Source organism: Camellia sinensis, chromosome 2 (genome assembly GCF_055761805.1).
Source record: "Camellia sinensis isolate YWXY chromosome 2, ASM5576180v1, whole genome shotgun sequence".
NCBI classification, from domain to species: Eukaryota; Viridiplantae; Streptophyta; class Magnoliopsida; order Ericales; family Theaceae; genus Camellia; species Camellia sinensis.
In genome coordinates, this window is record NC_138962.1 from 102,862,276 (window position 1) to 102,876,170 (window position 13,895).

The 13,895-nt window shown below is 34.8% G+C and overlaps 1 pseudogene; it reads right to left on the reverse strand.

The window, feature by feature from the left end:
* Positions 1-11,567: 11,567 nt before the first annotated feature.
* Positions 11,568-13,449, reverse strand: LOC145820241 (aldehyde oxidase GLOX pseudogene; annotated as a pseudogene).
* Positions 13,450-13,895: the final 446 nt, after the last annotated feature.

Below are 13,895 nucleotides of genomic sequence, written 5' to 3' on the forward strand. Positions count from 1 at the left end.
CAAATTTATACTTACCAAAAACAGGATGTATGTAGGAAAATGATACATGACTGATGGCCTTTTCAAAATGAATGTAATGACTGTTGTACCTTCTATGATTAATAAAAATATATCTTCTTCTTACTTACTCGAATCTTCAAATTTATGGCATGATAGATTAGGACATATTAATTATGGAACTTTGTGTAGATTAAAAATATGGAATGTTTACCTAAATTTGAAATTGATCCAAATCATAAATGTGAAATTTGTGTTGAGGCAAAATTAACTAAAACTTCTTTTCATTCAATTAAAAGAAGTACTAAACCACTTCAATTAATTCATAGTAACATTTGTGATTTTAAATCAATTCAAACTAGAGGTGGGAAAAAATATTTTATCACTTTCATAGATGATTATAGTAGATATAGTTGTGTTTATTTAATTCAAACTAATGATGAATCTTTGGAAACTTTCATTCAATATAAGAATGAAGTTGAAAATTAACTTGGCAAGAAAATTAAAATTCTAAGAAGTGATAGATGTGGAGAATATGAATCACCATTTGGTAATTTTTGTGAAGAACATGAAATAATTCATCATACCACCGCTCCTTACTCACCATAGTAAAACGAAATTGCTGAAAAGAAAAATAGGACTTTAAAAGAAATGATGAATGTCATGTTAATAAGTTTTGGATTATCTCAAAACTTGTGAGGAGAAGCAATACTTTCTACTAATTATATTCTTAATAAAGTACCTCGAAAGTTGAATCAAACACCATATGAAATGTGGCATGGAAGAGTACCATCCTACAAATACTTAAAAGTGTGGAGGTGTTTGGCTAAAGTAGCTATTCCTAGTCCTAAAAAGACTAAAATAGGTCCGAAAATCGTTAATTGCATATTTATTGGTTATGCCAAGAATAGTAGTGCATATAACGGTTTAGACCCAAGCCATTTCATGCTCTTAGATCTTGGGTTCCATACCTTTAATAGTTGTTCATACCCTTTATCATCTTGTTAGTAGTTGAGTTGAGTTGTTGGTTATGTTTGAAACATGTTAGGAGTTGGTTTTTCAGTAGAGTTGTTGACCAGTTTTCTTCTTGTTCACTCGAGCAGTGGTTTGGTTACTCAAGCAGTCTTTGAGATCTCCTAGCATTTTTGCAGGTTTGCAAAACTTCTAGGAGTAGGATATTCTTCGCTTGAGCGGTATTTCTTAGACTCGAGCGATTTTTGTGGTCTACAAAAATTTTGAGAGGGGGTCATCATGTGCTTAAGCGACGTTTTGGTCATTCGAGCAATCTCACTTATTGTGTCTTACACTCAAGCGGTATTTTGATCGCTCGAGTGGTCTGCACGTATATCAGTTCGGGAAAGGGATTTTTAATTCACTTTTTCATTTCCTCTCTCTCTCTCTCTAAAACTTCCTAAACCTTATTTCTTCCCCTTTTCTCTCTAGTTCTTGTTTAAAATCTCAAATACTCCACCATCCATTGATTTTTCCACCATTGCTCCTTGGAAAAAAAGGTTGAGCTCGTTGAAAGCTTCATTCTAATTGGAGATGATTTCGTTTTCGGCTCTATCAAAAGTTTCACCCTTGCTCTCTTCCTCTTCTACTCTTAAGGTAGGGATTTCTTCAACCTTTAACATGATCTTTAACTTGGTTATTTGTTCTCTAGAAAGATTTAGTGATTTGGGGATTTTGGGTTAAATCCAGGGTTTGATTTTGAAATGTAAAAGAAGAAATTTTCAAATAAATGCTTGAGAAGGAATGTGGAAGTGTATATATTGATGGGTTGTATTGAAATATGGGATGATCTTTCTTTAAATGTGATTTTTGGAAATAAAGGAAGTTTTGTTTGAAAATTATTGATGTTAGATAAATGAAAGGAAACGTAAGGATGCTAGGTTTTGAAAAGTTATGAAAATTTTATCTGTTGATAATGATAGTGGAGTTGGATATGTATTATCGCTCCCATTTTGAAATTTATGAGATTATATCTATTATTGGAAAATTATCTGTAAAAGAGAAATATTTGTTTTGGGCTATCGGTGGAGGATAGCTTTGATTGTTGTAGAAATTGCATAAGAATTAGGTCAATTGAAACTAATTACTTATACATCTTGCATTGAGCATTCTCTCATACTTAATCATTGAAAATGGATTGTTTTGAGAAAAAAGGGTGTATACCTTGGTGAATCTGATTAGAGGGTCCTTGGTGAAAGTCCAGAAAGCCGCGCGGTTAGGTGTCGATCATTCCGGTTAGTACCGATAAAATGACTTTGGTAGTGCTTATATAACTTACTGGCAAACACGTACGTAGAGATTCCCAGTGTTTTGTATTCACTGCCCTATTTTCTAATGTAAAAGATTATTTTCATGAATTGAAATACAATAATGATGGCATTGCATTGTTTTGAGATGAAAAAGTATAATATTTGGCAAAAGACATGCATATGTATTCACCTTATGACTTTATTATGTTTCATACTTAGTGTTAAAGTATCTCTACTGAGCTTTAGCTCACCCTATGTAGAAAACAATTTTCAGGTACTGATGATATGCCTCCACCAAGGACTTAGCTCGGGAGGACCGTGGAGCTGAAGGCTCGTTTTTGTTTCTTTTGTTATAATTATCTTTTGTACAAGCCTCGAGCTTTTGTAATTGTTTTGGACTTGATCCATTTGTTTTAACCAAGCAATGTCTTGGAAAGATGCAGCCATTAGAGCATAAACTTATATGTATTACCTTTTATCTCGATTCTCTCCTATATGGCATATGCTATAATTCAGGAGATCAAAATAAAGAAAATGAACCTAGGTGTAGAAAACGTGCTAGAACCTCAAAATCTTTTGGTCTAGATTTTTGGACCTTTTTGTTAGAAAATAAGCTTTCAACTTGTAAAAAAGCTATGTTCAGTCCTAAGGCTTCTTTGTAGAAAGTGGCAGTAAAGAGCGAAGTTGAATCCATCTTACAAAATCACACATGGGAATTGGTGGATTTGCCACCAAGTTGTAAACCTCTTGGATACAAGTGGATTTTCAAAAGGAAAATAAAAGCGGATGGATCAATTGACAAATACAAGGAAAGATTTGTGGTCAAAGGATATATAGACAAAAAGAAGATCTTGATTATTTTGACACATATTCACCAGTTACTAAAATAACATTCATTAGAATGCTAATTGCCATTGCATCTTTGTACAATCTAGAAATTCATCAAATGGATGTGAAAACAGCTTTCTTAAATGGTGAGTTAAATGAAGAAATTTATATGGAACAACCAGAAGGATTTTTTGTTCTAGAGAAAGAAAAGAAAGTGTGTAAATTGGTTAAATCATTATATGGTTTAAAACAAGCGCCAAAGCAATGGCATGAGAAATTTGACAATGCAATAATGTCAAATGGATTTAAAATTAATGAATCTGACAAATGAGTTATGTTAAGAACACGAACAAATGTTTTGTTATAGTATGTCTTTATGTTGATGATATCATTACAAGAAAAAGCATTTTCGGCGACTAAAAAATCACTTTTGGTCGCTGAAAATATCAGTTTTGGCGACTAAAAAAGAATTAGTAGCCAAAAGTGAAGATTTTTGGTGACTAAAAAAATTTAGTAGCCAAAAGTAAGGTCCTTTGGCGACTAAAAAAATTTAGTAGCCTAAAGTATAGCATTTGGCGACTAAAAACATGTTTAGTAGCCAAAAGACAATGTTAAATAAATATTTTGACATAAGAAAATGTTAAATAAATATTTTGACAAAAGACAAGTATAGCATTTGGCTACTAAGAAAATGTTAAATAAATATTTTGACATGAAAGACATGGACATTGCTAATGTAATTCTTGGTATGAAAATTACCAAAACATTAGAATAATATGCTTTGTCACAGTCACATTGTATTGAGAAAATACTTGACAAATTTAACAAAGACGATAATCATCTTGCTAGAACACCTATGGATATTAATCCGTTTCTCTCTAAGAATGTACAGGAAAGTGTTTCTTAATTAGAGTATGCCCAGATTATTGGAAGCTTAATGTACTTGATGAACTACACTCACCTAGATATAGCCTATGCAATAAGTATATTAAGTAGATATATGAGTAATCCAAGAGTAGAACACTGGAAAGCTATTATAAGGATTCTAAGATATCTCAGATGTACTTGTAACATTGGGCTATACTATACTAGCTATCTAGCAGTACTTGAAGGATACTGTGATGCAAACTGGATATCGGCTACTAAAGACTCAAAATCCTCCACTGGGTATGTCTTTACTCTTGGTGATGCAGCTGTATCTTGGAAATATTCCAAATAGACTTGCATTGCTAGGTGTGCTATGGAATCAGAGTTTAGATAAAGCTGGGGAAGAAGCAGAATGGCTTTGTCATTTACTTGAAGATAGTCCAATGTAACCGAAACTTGTGTCTGCTATATGTATATATTGTGATAGTCAATTGACAATAGGTAGAGCACACAGTCATATGTATAATGGTAAGTCACGACACATTCGCCGTCGACATAACACCGTGAAACAACTACTCTCTAGTGGAATTATTTCCATTGAATATGTGTAGTCTAAAGGCAACATAGCTGATCCACTAACTAAAGGGTTAACAAGAGAGTTAGTTGAGATTTCATCGAGGGGAATGGAACTTAAGCCTATTAAATAAGAGGTACCACAACGACAGCCCAACTTAGTTGACTGGAGATCCCAAGATCTAGGTTCAAAGGGACAACCAAGTTGCGTATGACTCATAAGGATCACTGGGGAGTCAAACTTCTACCCATTTCGATGATGAAATAGTGATGTTTGCAGCGTGTTACGATAAGCAATCTTTTAATGATTCTCATATCTAGGAATACCTAATGGAGTATGGCAAGATACTCTTCATAAGAATCATCTATATGAGTGTGAACTGGGCCAATTTTATGAGATTTGTGAGGGCTACAATTTTCTAGAGCATTTATGAAGTACTAGGTTGTTCAGGGCCAAAATGAACACAATCGTGAGAACCAAACTGTGTCTGAAAATATGCTATGTGAGTTCTATTGTCTTAATTTACACAAATGGCTTAACAGTTCAAAACATCATGTTCACTGATTAGCTAGTAAATCCGATAGTGTCTCACAAGAGAAGATTCAAAGCCAAAAGCAACTTATCCTTTGCAGAATATCTCCGATTTCTGTACTCTCTTTAGAAACATCATGTTGTTGCATTTTCTCTCCGTCAATTCCATTCATGTGGGGGATTGTTGGAAATTTTAGTTTTATTGGCTTATTTTGGGCCAACTTTGAGCCCAAATTTAAGTGGGGCCCACACATCTTTTAAAATGGGTCCAAATGGTGACGTGTTCCTTGCCATATGGCAAGTCATACAGTGAAGACGGTTCGTCAAAACTATTTATGGGTGAATGGGAAGTTGACGTCATTTTCAGTTTCGTGAAATAGGAAGTTGAAGAGACAAATGTGGGTTATCTTGTTTTGGTGATCCCACATAGAAACAATAAGAGAGTTTGTATGAGTATATAAGTTCTAAGTTGACATACTTGGGATGGGCCCCAAGGGGCACCCCAAGTTTTGTAAGGAGGGAAATTATAAACAAAGTGGGTTTGACCCAAATCTACCACACATGAGCACGCGCCGCCACCATCGTCCGGCCGAGTGAGGCTCGTGTGGGTTGTGGGTCGAGTCCTAACTTTGATTTTTTGGACAAAATTCCTTTGAAATTTTTTAAACTCTTGTTGGAAAATTTAAATTCCTAACGAATTAATTCAAACTTTTGTGCCAAAATTCGAATTCGAATTCGAATTTTTGCTTCCTGAAACAATGCCTCTCTAGTCGCCTCTCTTCATTTTCTGGCGGTTCAAGATTTCACACTTGTTTGAAGGGTTTTCTGCCCTTCCGAACAAACACCTCTTTGCCTATAAATACAAGATCCTTCAGCAGATTCAATTCATCTATTTCCTTCCCTTTTTTTTTCTTTCTTTCCTGCATCTATTCTTCATATTAGTTTATAGAAATTTACAGAGTTCAAAACTCAAGTTCTAGTTTGCAAGACAGATTGTTTGTAGTGCTACTGCAATCTGTGATATCGATCATTGTAGTGTAGAACTAAGGTTCTGCATCGAATTTTTGCTTCCTGGAACAATGCCTTTCCAGTTGCCTCTCTTCATTTTCTGGCGATTCAAGATTTCACACTTGTTCGAAGGGTTTTCTACCCTTCTGAACAGACCCCTCTTTACCTATAAATACAGGACCCTCCAGCAGATTCAATTCATCTATTTCCTTCCCTTTTTTTCTTTCTTTCCTGCATCTGTTCTTTATATTAGTTTATAGAAATTTAGAGAGTGCAGAACTCAAGTTCTGGTTCGCAAGACAGATTGTTTGTAGTGCTACTACAATCTGTGATATTGATCATTGTATCTTGGGAGATAGACACCAATAATCCGTGAGCACTTGTGCAACGACGAATTTGTCTTAAAGACAGAGTGTCACACTTGACTTGATCGTGTTTTTGTTGTTCTAACTTTTCAATACAAGAACTTCCTATAAGTAATTTGTTTTCTTTATTTGAGTTTTATTTTATACACAGAAGATTGTTCCAATAGATATAAATTACTTTGATGCAAAAATTCATCAACTTAGTTGTTAAGTTTATCAAGTTGATGGACAAATTCAACATTGGAGTAAAAAATTAGAGAATCTTAAAAAGCACAAAATTTATGAGCTGCTAATAGGCATTTCCAAGCAAAACTTTCTATCCACAAAAGCCATGGCCAAGGAAAAATTAAGTTATGGAAATGGCATGCCTGAAGGGCAATTTTTCAAGCCATTAATTGAAGAAAAAGACCAACTTCTTTTGCCATAGGATATTGAGCATTTTAATGTTAACAATCCAATTGGAAGGTATGATTTTAAGTCACATATGACCAAAAAAATGTTGAACAACCATCACAAAATGATGGTGAAAATTTAATTGGAAGGCATAGTTTTAAGCCAAACATGGTTGAATTTGATAAACAACCATCACAAAATTATGGTGAAAATCCAATTAGAGGGCATGATTTTTAGCCAAACATAGATAAATTTTATGAACAACCATCACAAAATGATGGTAAAAATCCAATTCAGGGATAAGATTTTAAACTAAACATGGTTGAAAATTTTGAACAATCCACATTTGATGAATTTGAATTTTTTGATATTGCTAATTTTGTCAAAAAATTTAACTTTCTAAAGTCAATTGTGTAATGATCTGGAATTTTTCCCTCCGCTCGAGCGGAGGAGTTGACGCTCGAGCGGACTTGAGAGGTTCTCAATATTTATGCAGACGGTCCGAAATTTTGAGAGTTGTGAATTCCCGCTCGAGCGTAGGAGTGGTCGCTCGAGCGGACAACTTTGTTGGTCCACGCGCTCGAGTGTGGAAAGCAACACTCGAGCGTGGAAAGTGAGATTGCCCTTGACATTTTTATTAGTGTATTTGGAACCTCCTTATTTTCTTTTGGGGTATTGATCGGAGTGGTAGCATGATAGTAAAGTAAGAGTGAACCGAGAATTTAATTCGGATAACTTTTCCTATGAACAGCCGTCACTCTTTTGCCCTTTTTTTTTTCCACACTTTGAATTTGGATGTGAGGCTAGAACCATTGGAAAGCTTATTTCCGGGGCTTCGATTTGGACACAAGAACGACCTAGAACGGAGTCCGGATGAGAGAGTTATGCCCGTTTGAAGTTTTGGAATCTGTGCTGGAAGCATGTCCGCTCGAGCGTGAAAATAGGCGCTCGAGCGGACTGCGCGAATTCAGCAGCTTAAAATGCGATTTTTTAGCTCATTCTTTGCATTTTCCTTTTCCTTCTTCATTTCTCTCACCCTAGGTCCGAAAACCCTAGGTTTTTGACCCCAAATACCCTCCATTCTTCTAAGATTTGGGCAAGATCTCTTACAAGAAAGTGAAAAGGCTTGAAGATCTTACTTTTCTACCGATTGGAATTTGGATTTGCGAAGGATTTTTATCAAAACTTTGCTCTTTTGCTTGATTCTTGAGGTAGGGGTCCTAGTTCTTCTTCAATACTTGTATTAATAGATAGATTTGTGGTATTTTGATTATACAAATACAAAATCTCCTTTTTTGAGCATATAGTGTTATATCATGGAATTTGGGGGTTTAGGGTTTGAAATGTTGGGGGTTCAATTGTTGGGTTAATATGGTGGATTATGAACCTTAGGTGTGTAATCAAGAGAAAAATTAGAATTAAAAGTAGTGGTGAGAGAAGTTTTAATTTTTCTTGAAAGTCTTGATTTTTCTTGAAAACCCTAGGTTGATTCATGATGATAATTAATGATTTTGTCCAAATTGAAAGTAGAATCATGAAATTGAAAGGTTGAATTGTATATATACAAGTTTAATTGGATTTTGGATGTGTTTGAAAATTATGTTAAAAATTAGCAATGGAACCTTTGTTATGGATATTGTAAATTATGCTATAATGTGAAATTAAGATTAGGGAAATGATTTATTGATGATATGGATGACATGAGCCTTGGAGTGAAATGATGAAATAATGGTTTAAGAGTTCACCATGAATTATGTTGAATAGTGTTGATTATGTTGAATTATGTTTGAATCATGTTGAATTGTGTTGAGTTGAGTTGTGTTGAGTTTGAGTTATGTTGTGTTGGGTCATGTTGAGTTTGAGATGAGTTGTGTTGAGTGGTGTTGTATTGGTACCCGTAGGGGGAGTTGAAAGATGATACGGAATCTATAATAAGATGATGAAGTGAAGATTTAAGAATTTTATTGTGTAATTAAAAAGTGATTTTATACCTCAAAACTAAAAGCCCAACTTTATATTTAACTCTAGTTATGAAGTTTTATTTTAGAAAATGAGGATACTTCAATCAACATTAAATTTATGAAATTAAGTCTATATTGGGTTAAGATGAGTGTAAATAATGATAAATGGGAGATTGTGAAATATGACGATGTTATATGAATGAGTTGTATCAAAGAAATTAAATGTTGGAGATTTAATTTATAACCGTGGATAGTAATTGATAACCAATGTGTTTTAAAAATTGAATTTGAAGACTTGATAATAATATGGAAAAGTAAAGAAATACTTTGAACCCAAGAATTGTGAACACTTTAAAGATGAATCTTTGCCTCTATGGATGTGTGTTATATTTTTGTGTGACAAAACAATGAATGATTTAATGGATAATGTAGAAGGTCGTGAAACATATTTGTACTTGTTATGTGAATGAAATTTTAATATATGGTGGATGTACATTGAATTAATGTGTTACGGAAATAATGGAAGATATGTTGGCATTGCCCACTAATTGTAATGATGGATTGCGATGTTATCTTGGGGCGTGTCAAATTGACATTATGATTTCTATCATCCAACAACCACAATGGCTTTGTGGGTCACATCAAAAATTAATTTTGATATAGTGGTTTACAAAAAGAAATTCTGAATTTTATTTCTATTTTTTATATAATAGTAATAGAGGAGTATTTCGATGTGGCCACACACAAAATAAATAAGTAAATTATATATATATGGCCAATCGATTATAATTTTCATAGTTTCTATTATGTATTTATGTTCATACAACTCCTCAAGAAATCAAGTGCTCTTATTTTTAAAGAGTTGGTAGGGTATTGTTTGCACCATAAATAGATTTTCCGTCAATTATGACTAGGTTTAAATTTTCTATTACTTCTTCTTTTTATTATTATTATTATGCAAGAAAATCTTGAAGGTTAAAGAGGAGTTAAGGTAAGTTTTGAAGATTCAAGGGATAGAAGGCACATGGCATTGTAAGAAAGGAGATTGAAGATTTCGGAAGTTAAAAGTAATTATTTAGGTAGTGGTTAATGAAAGTTTTTTCCTCCATTTTTTCTATAAATTGCCATTAATGGCTCTATTGTAAGACACCAACAAATCAATACATGAGTTGATTTCTATTTCTTTTCTATCCTAGGAGTAGATCTAATCTACATAAGAGTATTTTAAATTTAGATAGGAGTAGTCTTAATATACTTTACTCGTATTTGATTGTTCATTCAATCATTTATATCATCATCTTCTTCTTCTCTCTTTCTCTTTTTCTTGTTTGTACTGCCATTATTTTTATTCCAAGGAAGTCCTTGAACTTTCAAGGCATAAAATCTCAACACAATTGCTTAATCATTGTGTTGTTTGGTGAAATTTTAGTTAAGGCTTTATCGATCTAAGCCTAACAAAAATTTTACTAACAGTAGTGGCTGATGTGTATACAATTTAAGTAAACTAAAACAATAAGTAAATAAAAAATACCATATGCATATATATTGTGTTACTCATATGGTAAGAATTTTCTTTACCACACCAAAAGTCTTAGTTTTGAGTCTTATCCACCTCTAGCATAAAGAGAAACAAGACTTCAGGCTACTAAGTTTTAGTCTTCACATATGTAATACTACAACAATATTCTACCGTTTGATCAAAAAATAAAAATATATATGTACAAATTACATTGATAGTCCATGTATTTAAGTCTTTGTATCATTTTGGTTTCTGTAATTTCAATTGACTCAATTTCAATCTTGAATTTATAATTTTGTCTCAATTTAATCCAATTACTTACAATTGTTAACACTTTTTAATAAAAAATATCCACATAAGTGACATTATGTCATATTTTTTAAGGCAAAATTATAAACTTGTTCAACTAGTGACGGTGAGTTAACCAATTTAGTGATATTTTTCATCATAAACACTAACCGTGTTATCAATTGAAGCAAATTGATACAAAATTTAAAATTTAGAGTTAAAATTAAGTTAATTGAAAGTGTAGTAATCAAAATAACACGAGGTAAAATGTAAGGACTACTAGTATAATTTTTTCTATATTTATTTAACTCTTTCTCTTCTCTTTTTGTGTGGATGAGGGAGACTCAAACCCAAGTCAAAGGATCACAAATGAAGTAGAAAAACAAATTTCTGATAAAGTACTGAGCTCTTTGTATTTGTTGTTTGTGCGATATTGTAAGTTCTACTGTTGTGGAACTATAGTTCAACTGAATTTGATGAACACATCTATAAACTGAATTTTATGGAACTATAGTTCAACTGAATTTTACAGAAGCTTTCAACCATATTTCTGGTAACATTGACAAAATATACAAACTTCTCGCTAAGAAAACAAACATATTTCTGTGATATGGAATTGTTGTTGTTGACACACGAATTGGCGCCTGTTTGTCCCACGTCGACTAAACAATGAATAATTCAATTCGTCCGTAGCCAATTTGCAATGACCCCACCACCCGTTGCCTTTCTCCTCTCTCTTCTATCTCCCCCCTTCCCTCCACAAGTTCCATACAAGACTGACATGGTACTAACATTTTTAAAATTATAAATCCCTCTCATGAATCTGTTTACTTTAAATTAATGAATAAAAATGAACCATATCATCATTCTATAAAAAAGTAAACAAAATATGCTTTTATACCATTACTCAATTCTCTACAATATTATTCCAATTCTTAGAATGCAAATCAAACCAATCCTTATCGTTCCAGTAAATCAATCATAACCCCTTGCATTCACATTTCCTTGTAATATACTACTACTGAAATCTATATTATTATAGCAAAAAAAATACATATTAGCTACACACAAACAACCCATCACTGAATCTTCACCCACATACCAGAACTTGGTATACCAGCATGCACAACAAACAACAGATAGTAACCTGGTGGTGCAATCTCAGCTGTTGAAGGCCCTATTGCAGTTACCCTATACTCCTCTGACCCAACACAGTATAGTTCACTCGTCTTCAGCACCACCATTCTTTGGTTCATACCAAACGAATGCGTCGTAAACGACGGTGCAACAATTCTCACCGATACAACACTCAGTTTCAGGAACCTCAGCACCGTGAAAGTAACCCAAAATGACTGCATATACCTGAAACTCTCATTGATATTCATAATTCTGGGACGTATTGGGTCGTACTCAGGTCTCAAGTAGGGCGGTGAATAGGCTTCCAAGCTCAGGTCTGTCGGGTATTGTACCCCAGTGAAGTTGTAGTATGGATGTGGGTTGCTTCCTCCAACTAAAACACGACCATCAGTTAGCAAAACAGCACTCGAATGGTACATTCTTGGCCTTGTCGCAGGGGACATGACTGAAAACCGGATGTCCTCAACCCCGTGGGGCTTGTAAATCACCGGTCGGGTAACCGGGTTTTGCCCAATTTCCCAACCCGCAGTACCTGATCCGGCACCATTGATGATGACCACGTCACCAGTGGGAAGAAGTATCATGTCACTCATCACACGAGGCATCGGCATGTCCTCCATGGCCCAACTGGGATTTTCATCCGTGACCTTTATGCGTCCACATGAGCGACTCGCAGCATCAAAGATCCCTTGTTTAGCCCTGGAGAACGCACCACGGGGTGCACCGCCGCATACCATAACCTCAGCCTCAATGGGCTCGTTTTCATCTATGGGGAGCAACACGGATGAACCTGAGCTAGGGTAGTTTCGAGGATCATCGGCGGTTATTGAAGGGAACTCTCTAACAACACGATTTTGCTTGTAATCTAGAGATATAGCTCTTGTGTTGGCAAAAATAAACAAGTTTCCGTCTGGCAATAGGTGTACAAATGGGTACAAGTTGTTCTCATGATCATCTCTAGTCTCTCTGAGAAATTCAAGCCAGAAAGAAGATGAAGATTCAGAGTTTCTAGGGTAGAACTCGTAGTTAAACTGTCTCCTTCCACCGATGATGATAATTCGACCATCTGGTAGTCTTTGATTTGTTGCATACCATCTACGCTCCGATAGATAACCGGGAAACTCAACCCAATCACAGGACTCATCATTGCACGGGGCTAACGTGCGCACTACATGATCACCATCATTGTAGCCTCCGGTCTGGACTAGCGTTCCATCGGGGAGGACAGAACCAGAGGAGCACCACGTATCAGTCTCTACCATTAGTGGCCGAAAAGTGTTAGTGCCTGTGTCATAGAGTAGAGAGTGAGCAGTGCAGTCATTTTTTAGGACATTATTGGAAGGGTCATACCGGCAGCGGCCATAGGGGAGAGAGAGATTAGAGGGGCCAAAATCAGTCCTATCAAACATGACAACCTTGTTGTTATGTAGTAGTTGCATGTGCATAGCAGATATGCCAATGCTTGCGTGCAAGAGACACCATTCGCCTTCACGGCCAATTTGACACATGGCCGGAAATGGATTGAGGAGGAGGAGGATAAATAACAATGCTAGTAGAAAGAAGGTGACCATTTTGGTGAGAGAAAGCAGTGTGTATGTGGGTAGGGAGAGGGAAAATAGGGTTTTGGAATTCTGTTGTTGAGTTCTTGGTTAGAGATGAGTAGGGTTGATGGTGGGAATGGGTATTGATATGAGTTTCTATGTGTATATTATATACTTAATAATTGTTATATTTAATTAAACTAATAAATAATAAGGGTTATAACAAGTAGAAGTTTTCAAGTAAAGATTTAAGAACACTTGGGGGATGAGCATCAGACAAGGGAGGCCTTCAAGAATTGCATCAGAGGTCAAAAGAAGTGAACCCAAAATTGAGGGTCACTTCCTTTCGGAGTGTAGAAAATATAGGGAAGTGAAGCTTGGAGTTTAAGCTTTTGGACTCATGGAATTTGTGTGAAAATCATGTAGGCCCCTCTCGAAACAATAGTTAAATTCCATAAATATATATATATATATATATATAACTTTTTAATATTGATGGTTACACCTACACCCCAACATTTTCCCAATATTTCTGTAAACAATTTTGTTTCTATTTCATTCAATTTCCCCTCTTTTTCTTTTTTCTCCACAAATTTAAGATCTAAACACAACCTTAAGGGGTCAA